This window comes from Protopterus annectens, chromosome 3.part1 (genome assembly GCF_019279795.1).
Source record: "Protopterus annectens isolate FY-2018-M chromosome 3.part1, PAN1.0, whole genome shotgun sequence".
Taxonomy (NCBI): domain Eukaryota; kingdom Metazoa; phylum Chordata; order Ceratodontiformes; family Protopteridae; genus Protopterus; species Protopterus annectens.
In genome coordinates, this window is record NC_056732.1 from 882,027,828 (window position 1) to 882,044,040 (window position 16,213).

The following is a 16,213-nucleotide window of genomic DNA, read 5'->3' on the forward strand; positions in this document are numbered from 1 at the left end:
TGAATTTTGAGATTTTGAGTTAACAACTGAAGCTAACAGAAAATGATTTTGTGAGCATAGACACAAGGCAGATGAAAGTATATGTGATTATACTGCTGAATTAAGCACTTATTTTCATAAGTGGGTGAGTGCGTTCTAGGTCACCACTTTTGAAGGGCTGGCAGACCTTTTGGTGAGGGACCAAGCCCTTAGCACTTTGTCTGAGGACATGAGAATCTGGTTGGCAGACCAGGATCCTAACGCTGTAGGGATCTCTACTTAGCAAGCAAGGCATCACTGCACAAGAAGAGGATACCCAGTGCTGCACATGGTTATAGGTGAACCCATGGTGGGTAGCCTAAACCACCCTGACAGAGTACAACAGTAACATGGGAAGCCAATAGTTCAGGTACACGGCCAGGACTACGGGTTAGATGGTTTAAATGTAACCAGCGGGACCATGTAGCATACAAATGTCCACCAAGGCAAAGTGGGGAACAAAAGGTGAAGGAGCCAGCAAGCAGGAATCACAACATGCCAGTGATAAGTTGTCTAAAGACAACAAGGGCTCTAAATAATCACCAAAGTTTGTATCCTGCCTTAATGAATGGAAGACAGGCCACTGCTAAGAGAGACACAATCTCTGACATAAGCATTATGAAGCCTGCAGTGGTTAAAGAGGAGCAGTACTTGCTTGGGCAGTCCACACCAATAAGAGCTTTAGGAGGGACCCCGTGCCAAATACCTTTGGCCAGGGTTCACCTTGACTGGGATGGTGGAAAAGGAAGCAAGCAGGTAGGTGTGTTTGAGGATATCCCTGCAGATGTCTTGATAGGGAATGATTTTTGATAATGCAGTACCTTGTGTGCATGCAGTTACATGCAGTCAGGCTTGGAGACAGGCATGTGAGTCAGGTAACCTGGGGAAGACCAAGATAGACCTCACACCTGTTGCTGGGGCTGGTGAGTTGGTTATTTCAGAGTGGGAGCTACCTTGTACCAGTGAGCCTGAAATTGAGCCACAGATGCTGGTAGGTACTGATGTTCCTATGGACATGGTGACTGCAAGGGCAGAGGTGAGTGGTAGTACCCAGACTGACAGTGAGGCACAGCTGTCAGAAGACACCAGGATTCTGGTGGAAAGGGAGCTGGGAAGGATCACAAAGGCAGAATTGAGACAGCCTCAGCTTTTGGACCCTACATTACGAGGCTTGATGGAGGAAGCTAAGTAGGCACCCGATTCACAAGGAAACGGGGAGATGGTATACTGGAACAAAGGGTTACTGTATAGAGACTACAGAGAGTGGACCCTTGAGGTAGGGCTAGAGGGTGAGCTAATACAGCAGTTTGTACTGCCCAGAGCCTACCATCTGGCACTTCTAGCCATAGCCTTGATATTCCTTTTGCAGGTCACATGGGCATAACGCATATCCAGGACCTGTGATCATTGTCCAAAGGTAGGCAAGGCAGGATACAAGGTCAAGGCTCCTTTAATGCCTCTGCATGTGATTGAGGAGACATTTCAAAGGGTAGCTATGGATATTGTGGGGTCTCTAAGTACCCCATGTTCCACAGTGAAGAAGTATATCCTATTGGTAGTAGATTATGCTACTTGATACCCTGGCTCTATCCTCTAAAGAGGCAGAGAAGGTGCCAGATGCTTTGTAAGAGATTTTCAGCAAGGTAGGTTTCCTGTGAGTAATAATGTCTGACAGTGGTGCCATTTTCTTGTGAGACCTGCTGGCTGATCTGTGGAAGTGCTGAGGGGTGAAGCACCTAAAAACCACCCACTACCAGCTCAAGACTATTGGTCTTGTTGAGAGGTTAAACTCTACACTAAAGACCATACTACAGGCATTTGCAGACCAGTTTAGGAGAGAGTGGGACAGATATTTGCCCCATCTACTGTTTGTATACAGGCAGGTACCCCAGAAATCCACACGTTTTTCACCCTTTGAGTTTCTGTATGGGCCTAGGGTGAGGGTGCCTTTAGATATGATTTGTGATGAGTGGGATGGTGAGTGTGAATCTCACAAGGAGTATGTTGTGGTATATGTCCTAAACCTTAGGACAAGACTTAGGGAGCTCATTGGCTTGGCCCAAGAGAACCTGGCAGGAGCCAAACAGCAGAAAAAAGGTCTGATATGACAGGAAATCTCATGCTCGAAATGATGCTGTGGGATAACAGGTTATAGTGCTCATTCCTGTCAGGCACAATAAACTGCAGGCAGCTTGGGAGAGACTCTTCACAGTGATAGGGAAGGTCAGTGATGTTAATTACATGGTAAAACTGCTAGGCAGGAAGCAGGGGCACAAATTGTACCACGTAACATGATGAAGCCTTACTATGACAGGGAGGCTTTGGTGTTAAGTAATCACAGACCTGACAAATAAAACAGGCCAGATAGGGTAGGGTGGACCCCAGCCTGTGAGCAGGCATTCCAAAAGGTAAAGGGAATTTGGGGGGATCTCCTGTGTTAGCCAGTCCAGATTGCAGCAAATAATTTGTTGTACAGGTGGATACTTTGAAACATACGGTGGGGGCCACACTCAGGAAGGTTTCCTGAGAGGGAAAAGAACACCCAGTTGTGTATCTCTGCCATAGACTCCAACCCAGGGAGCAATGTTATGCAGCTGTAGAAAAAGAATGTCTAGAATAATATGAGCACTGCAGAAACTTCGTCCCTCACTGTATAGAAGAAAATTCACTGTGGTTACAGACCACAATCCCTTAACAGGACTACACTGAGCCAGCCAGCAAAATGACAAGTTATTAACGTGGAGTCCAGGGTTGCCGGCATATGACATGACAGTGTGGCACAGTAGTGGGGTCAGCAATGCCAATGCAGATGGGCTCTAGAGACAGTGTATAGATTAAGGTGTTCCCAGAAAGGCCCATTTCTCTCAAGCTACATTTTTTCAGGGTCACTTGAAAAACTAATGAGTTTTCAAAGGGGGGAGAGATATGATGTTATGAGATAGTGCCATCTGTGCCAAGGAGAGTAAGGCAGTGCATGTATACATATGCTAGTGTAGCTCGCTGGAGTTTTGTAAAGAATCTTATGTTATTTGACAATCACACAGATTTGTACAGATAGTTGAGTTAAAAATATACTTGTAAAGTTACTTGTGTTAAAAATGCATCAACAGTAGGTCCTGGTCAACAGAAAGAATGCATGTATATTAAGTTGTATTGCTGTAACTGATCAAAGGTGTGTGTTTATCAGAGAACCCTGGAAGGGTGGAAGGTTTGAGAGTGTGTTATAGCTTTCAGATGCTGCCACAGATCATAGCAAAGCTCTGTGTGTGTATTGTACCTGAGTCAGATGACCAGAGGTGATGTCATCCTCTAACCAGCATCTGCTTTCGTTGGAACTCTCGCAGCAGCACTTTGGATACTGACAGGAAAGATTTCTGACAGGATATATATCTCACGCATCTACACAGACAAAGAGAGACATTATCTGGCTTTTGCTGTGGTAAGATAATCGGCACACATCAGCTTGCCTTGATTTAAGTAGTCAGGGAATAGTAATTCTTTAGTCAGTCAGGGACATTCAGTGAGAATAGTTTAGTATTGTTTTCTGCATCTGTGAGAAACTATCCAACTGAATTATTTTGTTTTATATATCTCTGTGGTTGAAACTCTGTTTATTGTATTCAGTATTCTCCTGTTTTCTGTTTTATTATTTGTCATTATATATTTGCATTGTGACTGGCCCTTTAGAGAATATTTTTAACATCTTGAAAGCACTTATTCTTGTTTTAGTGACACTGTTGCTGCTCCTGAAAGCCTTGCTGCTTTGGTCACACCCTACCATTAGTATTAGTATTCATTTTACACAGTATAATTGGGTACCCATTGTACGAGCCTTAGGGTAGCTTACTGGTAGCAGTGTGATTACCTCACAGTCTGGGCAGAAAAGAGCACAGCTAATAAATTTGTGCAAGCTTTTCACTGGTGTATATGTGTGTGTGAAATTCAAATATCCAAGAGTGTGTCAGCTACTAGGATCAGGGACACAGTGCTCCAAAGTGGCCAGTGTGGTGTTTTGTGTGGTGTGGGAGAGAGAAACAATGTCCAGCACCAGGTCTGGAGCATGCTTCCTATGTGCTCTTAAGGGAAATTGTGCTTGGTGCAGGGAACTGCATCTGAAAATACTGTGTGATTCCATTTTTTCTCTTTGTGTTCGTCCCTCACCTGAGTCAGTGGTGAGGACTGAGTCTTCTTGATTGCTGGCTTGGAGTATGGACCCATCACAAGTACTTTGCCTATCTGTCCAGGAAAAAAGAGGTTTAACAGCTGTCTGCAGTGTATTAGCTGTCATGTATATTTAATTTCAGCTGTGGATGAAAATTCCATTATATCTCAAATACACAGACATTATATTAGATGAGCAACTGTTCCGATGTTTGAATCATAGATGGTCAACATCATATGATTGAACATCAGAAAGGTCAAAGGTGAAAATCAAAGGTTTTTCGCATGTAGAATGGAACATTTTCCCCTTTCTGCACTGAAGTGCATTCACGGAGTTGGTATATTTAAGTAGGGGGGTGGGGGGAGTAGGGAGGGTTACCCCCCTGCTCAGAGCAGTAAGGTAATTTTTTTATTTTATTTTATTATATATTCGATGTTTTGAACTTTGCTCATATGAGTTTGCTCATCTGAGGTTTGTAGTTTTGAAACTTCGACTATATAATATAGACCCTCACTAGCTTACATGTCAGCACTTCAATTCACCTACCTTCAAGAAATGACAAACTGTTTGCTGATTATGTCATGAAGGTAGTTTGCCCAGCAGTTTGTGCAGAAGATTAAGGCTTTGAGCTGTTTATGACCTACTTCTTATTGTACAAGGTTTGAGTCCCTCAGTCTTCATCTGTTAACCAGACAGTGCAAGGGGCCAACAGGATTTTGAACTAGGCTCATTAATGTTCCCTTGGACTGCAAGCATTGACTAACTATACCCCTATAAGTTGTCACAGTGGACATAGGTCCTCACATAATGGTTCTGGGAGATTGTCAAGCATGCAAAACAGATTTGTCTTTCTCTTTTAAAATACAATTTCTACTAGTTTCTTTTATTTGAAACAACATTTGATGTATCAGTTTTTATGGTAATGCCCTAAAACTCATTCACTCTAGCAACTTTTATTCAAGTCAATGCAACTAAACAACATACAACAGTAATATCATGAATTGTTTCTATCTGTCTTCAAGATCTATTGTATTTCATTAATTCCAAATTATATCCATAAACATATACATAGCACAGATACTCAGCAGTAAATTTTGTGTATTTCTCTAGACCTACATAATATTAGTCTCCTCCCCTTCAGTAGTCAGTTAATCCCCTCATGGGGTCTCACTCCCTAAGAGGATTTACCTCATTGTGTCCCTGTTTATAAGGAGGTGGTGAGAGTCAGCCAGGCAGTGATGAGATCATAAACCTGTCAGGCTAGATGTTTTATTCTGTGTCCATTTTCCTAGATAATGACAGACATGCTGTGATGAAACGGGAGAAACCTGCAGTTCTAGGCAAGTGGAGGGTATACACACAAACAAATGCATTTTTCTGCTCTGAAAGTTTGCATAGAAATCAAACAGCAGACATGATCTTTGTTGACTTCAAATATTTTAGCAGTGTGGAAAGAACATCATATGGAATTCAGTCCAAGGTGAAAGACCACAAACTAAGTAAATCAATTTCATACAGAATACTTATCATAAAGTTCAGAGTAAAGTCAGATCGTATCCACAGTTATCAGAACCACTCAAAGTAATTTGAGGTTCTCATCAAATGCTATGCAATATAGCAATGGACTGAATTCTAGAAAGGAGCTTGGCACTTTTCTGTTGCCAAATTAGCATGAATTTTTGCCTGTATGATATAGCCTATGCTGATGATATAATGCTATTCACCAACAATAATATAGAGTGTTAAAGTCACTACAATAAAAAAGAGACATAGATCCCTTCCCAGTACCACCCATTACAGTAATATGTGGATAAAACTCATCCCATCTAAAAGAAAAGTCTTGAAAAATGATATGCGGAAACTACCGTTGGTGTTACATAGCAAGGTAATAGAACAGACACTCCAAGAATATAACTATTTATGCTGATGGTACTCTATTTCTGGAGTGAAATAAATCCATCACTGATTTCCAACCACAACTTCAAATGAGTTTTTCAAAAGTATGTCAGTGGTCAGCTAACAACAAACTTTTCAACCCAAACACAACAAATGCATTTTTTTTGTCCATCCTGCATAAAAGAGAAAACCTAAAGCCCATCCTTTTAATAGACATGTATAACATCATTTTTCCTTTTGTTACTAAATATAAATATTAATTATCACATTTGATTCCTCACCTTTACAGCAGACATACACAACACAAATAATGTACTCTCACAATTAAAACTATGTTTAAGATCTTGCACTTGCTAACCCCCAAAGACAGATTAACTACTGTTAAGGACATACTACTCTCCAAACTCAAGTGTTGCCTGCCCTTATTAACATTTCACTCATCTTATTGCACACACAGACTATAAGCCATACAGAATCAGATTTTCAGATTTGCGTGCTTGCAGAATTGCATATGCATCACTGTGACCTCAATAAAAGTACTAAATTGTTCTCCCTAGTGGATAGGTGAACTTTCATCCTGAACTGTCTCATTTTCAGGATTCTAAGACTAGAGTATTACCTTCCTCTTGGATCCAAATTATTACTCGGGGAACATTCTTACCCACTAAGAGACAGCAGTGATGACGGAATCTTTTTAATCTGCCCATGGTTCCGAAAGACAGTAAGTAAAAAAATGCCTTCTCACTCACAGGACTCTCCAACTGGAGCCGCCTGCCCAGAGAAATCAGAACACCCTCTAGTATAAAAGAATTTTAAAAAATCACTGAGAAAGCACCCTAGCAAGGAAAGCATATGTAACTGCTATAGGGACAATGGCTAATAATTCAAATGACCACGACTATAATCATGCATTACGATAACACTTTCTGCATTTGTACATAATGTAACTTTTATGGCAAATTGTTTTAATAGAATTGCATTGTCTTGTGATGCAACAAAGTAATTTATGATGTCTTGTACTCACTTGTCTGTTATTGTAACCTTCTGTTTCTGTATATATCTGTTCAATGAGCCCAGGTCATGGATAAAAAAGGTCAAGATGACCAGCCCATCTACCTGGTTAAAATACAGATAAATAAATAAATAAACAAACAAATGATGAAATTAATTTCATATCATACAGACAAAGTTACTGCAGCTTTAAATAACTTAACGAAATTAGTTCAGACACAGATATACATCGCTGCCCAAACAAACAAGTTGAATGCATCAATCTATCTGCTTTATCAATTGGAGACATGAACTATCCTGAAAACCAGAGAACAAAAATGGGAATCTTTTCACAGAGGCATAGCTACTGCCATAAAATGAATTATGTTTTATCAGTCACAGAGAAATATCCTAAAATTTGGCATATAAAAAAAATCTTTTCACAGAGGCATAGCTATGGCATGGAGAAGTGGGCAGTGATGCCAGGTGCAAGGTGTTAGGAAACAGGACTGGCAAATGATTCTGAGAAGTAGGTCAGTACTGGCATTCAGATGTAAATGCTTATCCTGCATTTACAGGCAGGTCTGAAACACTTAAATGCTCTGTGCATGGTATATAGACATAACAAGTTACAAACAGTTCATTACAGTTTTCAAAGGAGAATACTTGTTTTTTTTTTTTTTTTGTCATCAACTTAGAGTTGAATGGGCTCTAGATTGGGGAACCATGCAGGGCACCATAATATCTACCTAATGTTCTGTCTTCTCAAATGTGCTGCATGACTTAAAAAAGTGTGGGTTGCAACAGTTTGTTCACATGATGCAAATAAACATCAGTTTTCTACTATTAAGATGCTTCATATGCACAAAGCCACAAAACATGAAAGCTACATAGGCAGCACCAAAAAAAATATGAATTAATAAGATTAAGGAAGATTTGCATCCCCTACACCTGACAGAAACTGATTCAACAACTATAGTTAAAACCAGCTGCCAATGCATAGCCATTGGGTCTATGTTAAATGAATGAATGATCATAATGTCGAGTACAACATACTTGACACACTATGATCGCAAGTTCAAAACCTCAAACCCTTAAAAGCCTGAAACAAACAAAATCGAAAGATTTTGTTTGTCCCTCACCTCCTCCTCTACACTAACATACAAAACACACACATACAACCAATGCATACAAACCCCTACACACTCACATCATTCAAACACTAACACACCTACACAAACGCACCTACTTTTAAAATAAAGCGGAGGGCTTCACCCCCAACACCCCCTGATGTGGGGGGCTGTGCCTCCCACACACCCCCTAACTAAATATACCAACTCAGAGATCGCTGTACATTGGGGAAAGGGCAATTTCCCAGTAATTGCAACAAGCGATTACCGGGAAATTGCCCTGTCCCCAATGTACAGTGATCTTGGAGTTGGTATATTAAACAAAGCAGCCTGTGATGTAGCCAATCCTAATAGTGTAGTGTGTCTGTGTCACATGCTACACTGACTAGGATGGCCGAACAAAACATTTCAGAACTCCATATTTCAGCATTTGGAGTGTCCGATTAAATGAACAATCGAAAATGAAAGAGGCCTACACCTTTACTGATGCTTGTAGCATATGTACAGGTAAATACATCTGCAGTTAAGGAAAGCAAAGAGGCCTACGCCTTTACTGATGGTTCTGCCATATGTAGATGTAAATACATCAACAGTAAAGGAAAGGAAAGAGGCCTATACCTTTACTGATGCTTGTGGCATATGTACAGGTAAATGCATCTACAGTAAAGGAAAGGAAAGAGGCCAGGGGTGGCCCGTGCTATTGGACTGCCAGACTGCAGCCCCCTCAACAAAAAGTAAAAAGAAATTAAAAAAAAAGTTTTAAATTTTCGAGGACTTCGCGCATGCGCAGTAGTCCAGACTACTGTGAGTCTACTGCACATGCTCCAGGCAGTCCAGCCGTCCTGGTAGGGAAACACGAGCAGAGTCTGTGCACTTTTAAAGTGCACAGACTCGCTGGGAAAACACATCGGGGCCGGACTGCAACACCAGGAGTCTCTCATTGGGAAGGGGTTTCATTGGATCTCGCGGGTCTTTGTATTATTGCGCAGGCATGTGGATGTACATTATGGAGAATGGACAGGTAAGTGTGTTAATTATGGTGCTTTTAACATTTTTATAGGGACTTAGTGTTTGAAGTTGATAGGGACTTAAGTGTTTGAAGTTGATAGGGATTTAGTGTTTGAAGTTGACAGGGGCTTTGTGTGTTTGAAGTTGATAGGGACTTTGTGTGTTTGAAGTTGATAGGGACTGTGTGTGTTTGAAGTTGATAGGGACTGTGTGTGTTTGAAGTTGATAGGGACTGTGTGTGTTTGAATTTGATAGCGACTGTGTGTGTTTGAAGTTGATAGGGACTGTGTGTGTTTGAAGTTGATAGGGACTGTGTGTGCTTGAAGTTGATAGGGACTGTGTGTTTGAAGTTGATAGGGACTGTGTGTGTAGTTGATAGGGACTGTGTGTGTTTGAAGTTGATAGGGACTGTGTGTGTTTGAAGTTGATAGGGACTGTATGTGTGTGTGAAGTTGATAGGGACTGTGTGTGTGTGTGTGTGTGAAGTTGATAGGGACTGTGTGTGTGTGTTTGAAGTTGATAGGGACTATGTGTGTGTGTTTGAAGTTGATAGGGACTGTGTGTGTGTGTTTGAAGTTGATAGGGACTGTGTGTGTTTGTTTGAAGTTGATAGGGACTGTGTGTGAAGTTGATAGGGACTGTGTGTGTTTGAAGTTGATAGGGACTGTGTGTGTTTGAAGTTGATAGGGACTGTGTGTGTGTGTTTGAAGTTGATAGGTATAGGTGTGTGTGTGTTTGAAGTTGATAGGTATAGGTAGGTGTGTGTGTGTGTGTGTGTGTGTGTGTGTGTGTGTGTGTGTGTGTGTGTGTGTGTGTGTGTGTAAATGCCCCAGGTGCTCATGGTGGTGTGGTAGGGAATACCTCAGGCTTGAACCCTGTACCCTGTATGCAGGTGTTAAAGACTTGAGTTTCCTACCCACCATCATTTGTAAAAAAATTGCAGATTTTTGCCTCATATTTGATCTGATCTGTTCCTCATAATATCTGTGGTTTGTAAATGTTGCAATGCTTGATATTTGATGGTGCACTGGTAACATTGTTGCCTCACAGCTGCAGGTTCTCAGGTTTGATTCTTGGCTGGGGTTCCTTCTTTGTGGGGTCTGTATCTTCTCCCTGTGTTTGTGTGGGTTTGCTTTTGTGTCCTCCCATGTTACAAAGACATGTCTGCATTATTTCTTCCTGGTCCTCTGCTGAAAATTGTTTTTTTGTTCCAAGTCAGACTGTCCTGATTAACAAATGTTAAATAAAATTGACAGGCATTTGAATTTCAGACTTCAGGTTTCTGAATGTTTAATTTCTTACATATTTGATGGTGCAGTGGCAGTATTGTTGCTTAATAGCTATAGGATTTGTGGTTTGATTCTTGGCTGTGGTGCCTTCTTTGTGGAGTCTGCATCTTATCTCTGTGTTTGTGTGGATTTGCTCTGGTATCCTGCCATTTTACAAAGACGTGTCTGCAGTATTTCTCCCTGGGCCTCTGCTGAAAATTGTTTTTGTTCCATCAGAAGTAAAATTGACAGGCATTTGAATTTCAGACTTCATAGTCTTCAGAAAATACGTAGTAAAACAACTTTTTATTCTAGCAATAAATATATAGTAACACAACCTTTTATTATAACAATTTTTTAAGTTTATAAGATGACTATTTGAATTTTTTCCTTATTTTTGGGACTGTAATAACCTGTTAGTGGCTTTGCCCAGGTTTTTTGTGCTAAGGTTGACAGCTATGGCAAGAACTGAATTCACTGAATATGTTTGAGGGCTGTATTCCCTCATTTCTGGGTTTGTCCAGGTGTTTTGTGCTAAGAGGTTGACAGCTATGGTGAGAACGGAATTCATTAAATGATAGCCATTTAAGTTTCAGTCTTCCTCTCGTTCACAAAACAGCTGATTTGGCATAGTGGTATGTTGCTCTAGACTGTTTTGCACAGGGACCTTGTCTGTAAAATGTACGGTGGTAACACAGCATTTTTCTTTCACAAAGCAGGTGATTTGGCATAGTGGTATGTTGTTCTGACTCTTTTTTGCACAGGGACTTTGGCAGTAAAATGTATGGTGGTACCGTGGTAACACAGCATTTTATTCTAGCAGCTTTCCAGGATTATACAAGCAATGTTTAATGTGTCCCTGGTTTTTGCCCTTTTGACCCACCCCAATAAATTTGGCTTTTTCCAGACTTCTTGTGCTGCGAAGTTGAGATGCAGTTGAGTATTGAGTAGATTTTACAAGGAGCTGAGAGCTGCAGGGGAAGAGAAGTTTAGTGCTAATAGCACAACAGGCGGTGTGCTTGCTTTTGATGCAGAAAGTTGTTGGTTCTACTCCCATAAGGGGTGAATGCTGCCATACTGAAAGTTAAGATGCTAATTATGAGCCTGTTATCAGTTTGCCATCCATTTCCTATTGCAATATTACTAGCTTATTTTTAATGTAATTTAGGCAATTTATTCCACAGGGGCATCAGACACTTTATTGTTCGATGAAACCATGAAATATAAAGGTGATTGCTAGCACCAACCTCTTCATTACAGATTTATTTAACGTGGAATTATTTAGATGACTTTTTACTACTTCAGAGATTTTGCATATTTACTGATAATGGTGGACTGTAGAATTGTGCATATTTACTGATAATAGTGGACTGTAGAAGCTTGAGTAGACATTTATGATGGAAATGTTCTGAATTGGACAGTTTTGTTTCATTGTTTACTGGAAAAATGTTCAAAGCAATAGGAAGGTGTATCAAAGAGCACATGTATGTTTCATATGCAAGGGGCCTATGATTTGAAAACAGCCCAGAATTAATTTTTATCTGCCACGAGTAAAATGTATTTTCTTTGAATGTGGATTTTAATGTTTCAGTGAATGTGAGTTTCAAGGGCAGAGAAGGTTTAATGCCAAGTTTGTTTAGCAGATGTCTTAGTGTTTGTGCTGTAAAATGCAAAATAAAACTTTCAAATGAAGTTCAAATCATCATAGAAGTAAATCAGTATGCACATTAGTGTTTATGGTAAATGGAGTGAAATAGCAAAGTAATGGATCATTGGAATGGCTGCAGGGAGGCTCCATTCTACCAGGGTTTTGTGAGGGGGAAGGGTGGCAAACTTAGACAGCCCCAGCTGAACCATACCTCCCAACTGTCCAGATTTTCAAAGAATGAATAGATTTTTTGCTTCTTATTTTTGATTTGTTCCTCATAAATTGTGGTTTTCTGGCAAATCATTTAGGAATTAAGTCACTAAATAATGATACACCTAGTTTCAGACTTCATAACCTTCAAAAAAATGCATGCTGAAGTAAGACCTGTTCTATCAACTGTCCCAGTTTATAGAAGAGCATTTTTTAGTACTGTTTATATGTTCCCTCCAATATATTTGGCCTTGTCCAGATTTATGTCCCAGTTTATACAAGAGCAATTTTTAGTACTGTTTATATGTTCCCCCAATATATCTGGCCTTGTCCAGATTTATTGCATTAACAGGTTGAGAGGTACATGCAAATAAATTGCTTTATAGAATTAGGCATAGCCAAACCTCTGAACTGTCCCTGATTTTGACTCAAAATGTTGCTCTTCCCCTAATGATCCCTCCACAAAATAGCAATTTTGGAAGAAAACATTGAGGGTTTATAATTAAGAAATAACTGTAATAATCAGATTACTTTTATTTCAGAAATGCATGTAGATAATTTTATTTTGTCAGCTGCTCAAGTTAGCAGTACTAATATTAAAGTGTCCCTTCTTGACATGTTCCCAGCTGTATTGTGTTGCTATTTTATATTTTTACATCACATTTTTGGTCCATTTTTCATAAAATTGTGTTTTTTGGCAAATTAGTGACAAATAATTAAAGACTGAAGTTAGAAAATAATGACAGACATTTGAGTTTCAGATTTCATACCATTCAGAAAATTCATACTAATGCAAGACCTCTATTAGCTTTCTAAGGTTATAAGAGCGATATTTTAAAAACTGTCCTTATTTTTGGGCCTTTGTCCCATTTCTTTGTATGGCTTTGTCCAGATTTCTTGCTCTGAGGTTGAGAGGTATGACAAATGTGTCAAGGCCATCACAAGTCAGCCAGAGACATTTCAAACTGTGACATACTTGTTACACCCCACTCCCCCATGTAGTGACTCTGGATGTGTCGAAGCAAGGCAAGGAGTAGTTATGCAGTGTAAATGTGCAGAGAATCCCACCCATCCAAGGTAGACACAAGTACTAGAGTGGCTTTTCATATGTCCTTGATTTTTGCAGAATGGTCTGGTTTCTGTCATATTTTTTGTACTGTTGATTTATGCTTATTACTCAAAGTGCCTGTTGCTCTGTGTTTAAGTAGCAATACTTTAATGACCATCAGGTAAGCTTGGCTGAGATTGCAAGATGCAAGTAAGCTTTAATAAGCATACTGTTAAAGAATTGCCAACATTGAAAGCCTTTCTGTTGCCATGTAGAGAATACTTAACTAGATAATGTATAAGCCTTGGGTATTGACATGCATATGCCAGTATTTGTAATAAAGGACATAATTACATTATTTTAAGAGTCTCATTACACTTGGAGACTTACAGTCATCTCTGCAGGCTTTAACCATAAACCGAATGCCAATCGCATGGTCTATAACCTGTACAGTAATCCTTTTAAGCAATGTATCTTGAGCTTATTTCTTGTTTGCTTTTAATTTTTTACTTTGATCATGTTTTCCCCATGAAACAAGTAGATGTCAGGCAGCAGGACTTTTTTTGGATAAGGAACATTTTTACAAGTGGGGGCATCGGAGATTTCTACTTTCAGCATGTTACTTTAATAAAGCTGAATATAAATTATATTTAGAACTGCAGTGCAAGAAGTAGTTTGAGTTGAGTGCTGCTTGTTTTTCTTATACTTGATTTTGACTGGCATTCCATTAATGTATTTAAAAAAAAGTAATTTAATTTTTCATGCCTCACAACCTTTTTTGTTTCCATCTAGATATTAAGCTGTCATGCAGCCAATGCATTGAAATATTTTTATTCTTCTACACTTCATTTTGTCTTGATTGGACTCTCATGACAACTGTTTGGCACCCAGTGCAGTACACTTAGTTTTTGTGGTTTGCTACTACAGGTGTTTGTGTGTGGTAGGGAATACCTCAGGCTTGAATCCTGTACCTTGTATGCAGGTTTTAAAGACCTTAATTCCCTACCCACCACCATTTGTGAAAAAAAAAACTGCAGATTTTTGCCTCATGTTTGATCTGATCTGTTCCTCATAATATCTGTGGTTTGTAAATGCTGCAATGCTTGATATTTGATGGGGCAGTTGTAGCATTGTTGCCTCACAGCTACAGGTTTTTCAGGTTTGCTTCTTGGCTGGGGTGCCTTCTTTGTGGGGTCTGTATCTTCTCCCTGTGTTTGTGTGGGTTTGCTTTTGTGTCCTCCCATGTTACAAAGACATGTCTGCATTATTTCTTCCTGGGCCTCTGCTGAATTTTTTTTTGGTTCCAAGTCAAACTGTCCTGATTAACAAATGTTAAATAAAATTGACAGGCATTTGAATTTCAGACTTCAGGTTTCTGAATGTTTAAGTCCTTGCATATTTGATGGTGCAGTGGTAGTATTGTTGCCTCACAGCTATAGGTTTTTTTGGTTTGATTCTTGGCTGAGGTGCCTTCTGTGTGGAGTCTGCATCTCATCTCTGTGTTTGTGTGGATTAGCTCTGGTGCCCTGTCATTTTACAAAGACGTGTCTGCAGTATTTCTCCCTGGGTCTCTGCTGAAAATTATTTTTATTCTGTCAGCAGTAAAATTGACAGACTTGAATTTCAGACTTCATGTTCTTCAGAAAATCCATAGTAACACAACCGTAACACAACCTTTTATTCTAGCAATTTTCTAAGTTTATAAGATGAATATTTGAAATTTGTCCCTATTTTTGGGACTGTATTCCCTCATTATTGGCTTCGTCCAGGTTTTTTGTGCTAAGGTTGACAGCTATGGCAAGAACTGAATTCACTGAATGCTTGACGGCTGTATTCCCTCATTACTGGGTTTGTCCAGGTGTTTTGTACTAAGAGGTTGACAGCTGTGGTGAGAACTGAATTCACTAAATGATAGCCATTTAAGTTTCAGTCTTCCTCTTTTACAAAGCAGCTGATTTGGCGTAGTGGTATGTTGCTCTGTTTTGCACAGGGAGCTTGGCAGTAAAATGTATGGTTCTAGCAACTTTCCAAGATTATACAAGCAATGTTTGTGTCCCTGGTTTTTGGGCTTTTGACCCCCCCCCCAATACATTTTGGCTTTTTCCAGTTTTCTTGTGCTGCGAAGTTGAGTATTGAGTAGATTTTACAAGGAACTGAGAGCTGCAGGGGAACAGAAGTTTAGTGCTGCTTAAGTGAAGTTGGCTTGCCTTGTTAAAAGCACAACAAGTTGTGTACTTGCCTTTGATGCAGAAGGCTGTGGGTTCTACTCCCACAAGGGGTGGATGCTGCTGTACTGAGAATGTTCTCCTTGGTGAAGATACTAACTATGAGTCCATTATCAGTTTGCCATCCATTTCCTCTTGCAATATTACTAGCTTATCATTTTTTTAATGTAATATAGGCAATTTATTCCTGAGGGGCAACAGGCACTTTATTTTTCGATGAAACCATGAAATATAAAGGTGTTTGCTAGCAGCAACCTCTTCATTAGTTACAGATTTCTTTAATGTGGAATTATTTAGATGACTTTTACTTCTTCAGAAATAGTGCATATTTACTGATAATGGACTGTAGAATTGTGCATATTTACTGATAATGGACTGTAGAATTGTGCATATTTACTGATAATGGTGGACTGTAGAATTGTGCATATTTATTGATAATGGTGGACTGTAGAATTGTGCATATTTACTGATAATGGTGGACTGTAGAATTGTGCATATTTAATGATAATGGTGGACTGCGGAAGTCTGAGTAGACTTTTATGATAAATGTTCTGAACTGGGCAGTTTTGTCACTTTGGGTGCATGCATTTTGTTTCATTGCTTACTGGAA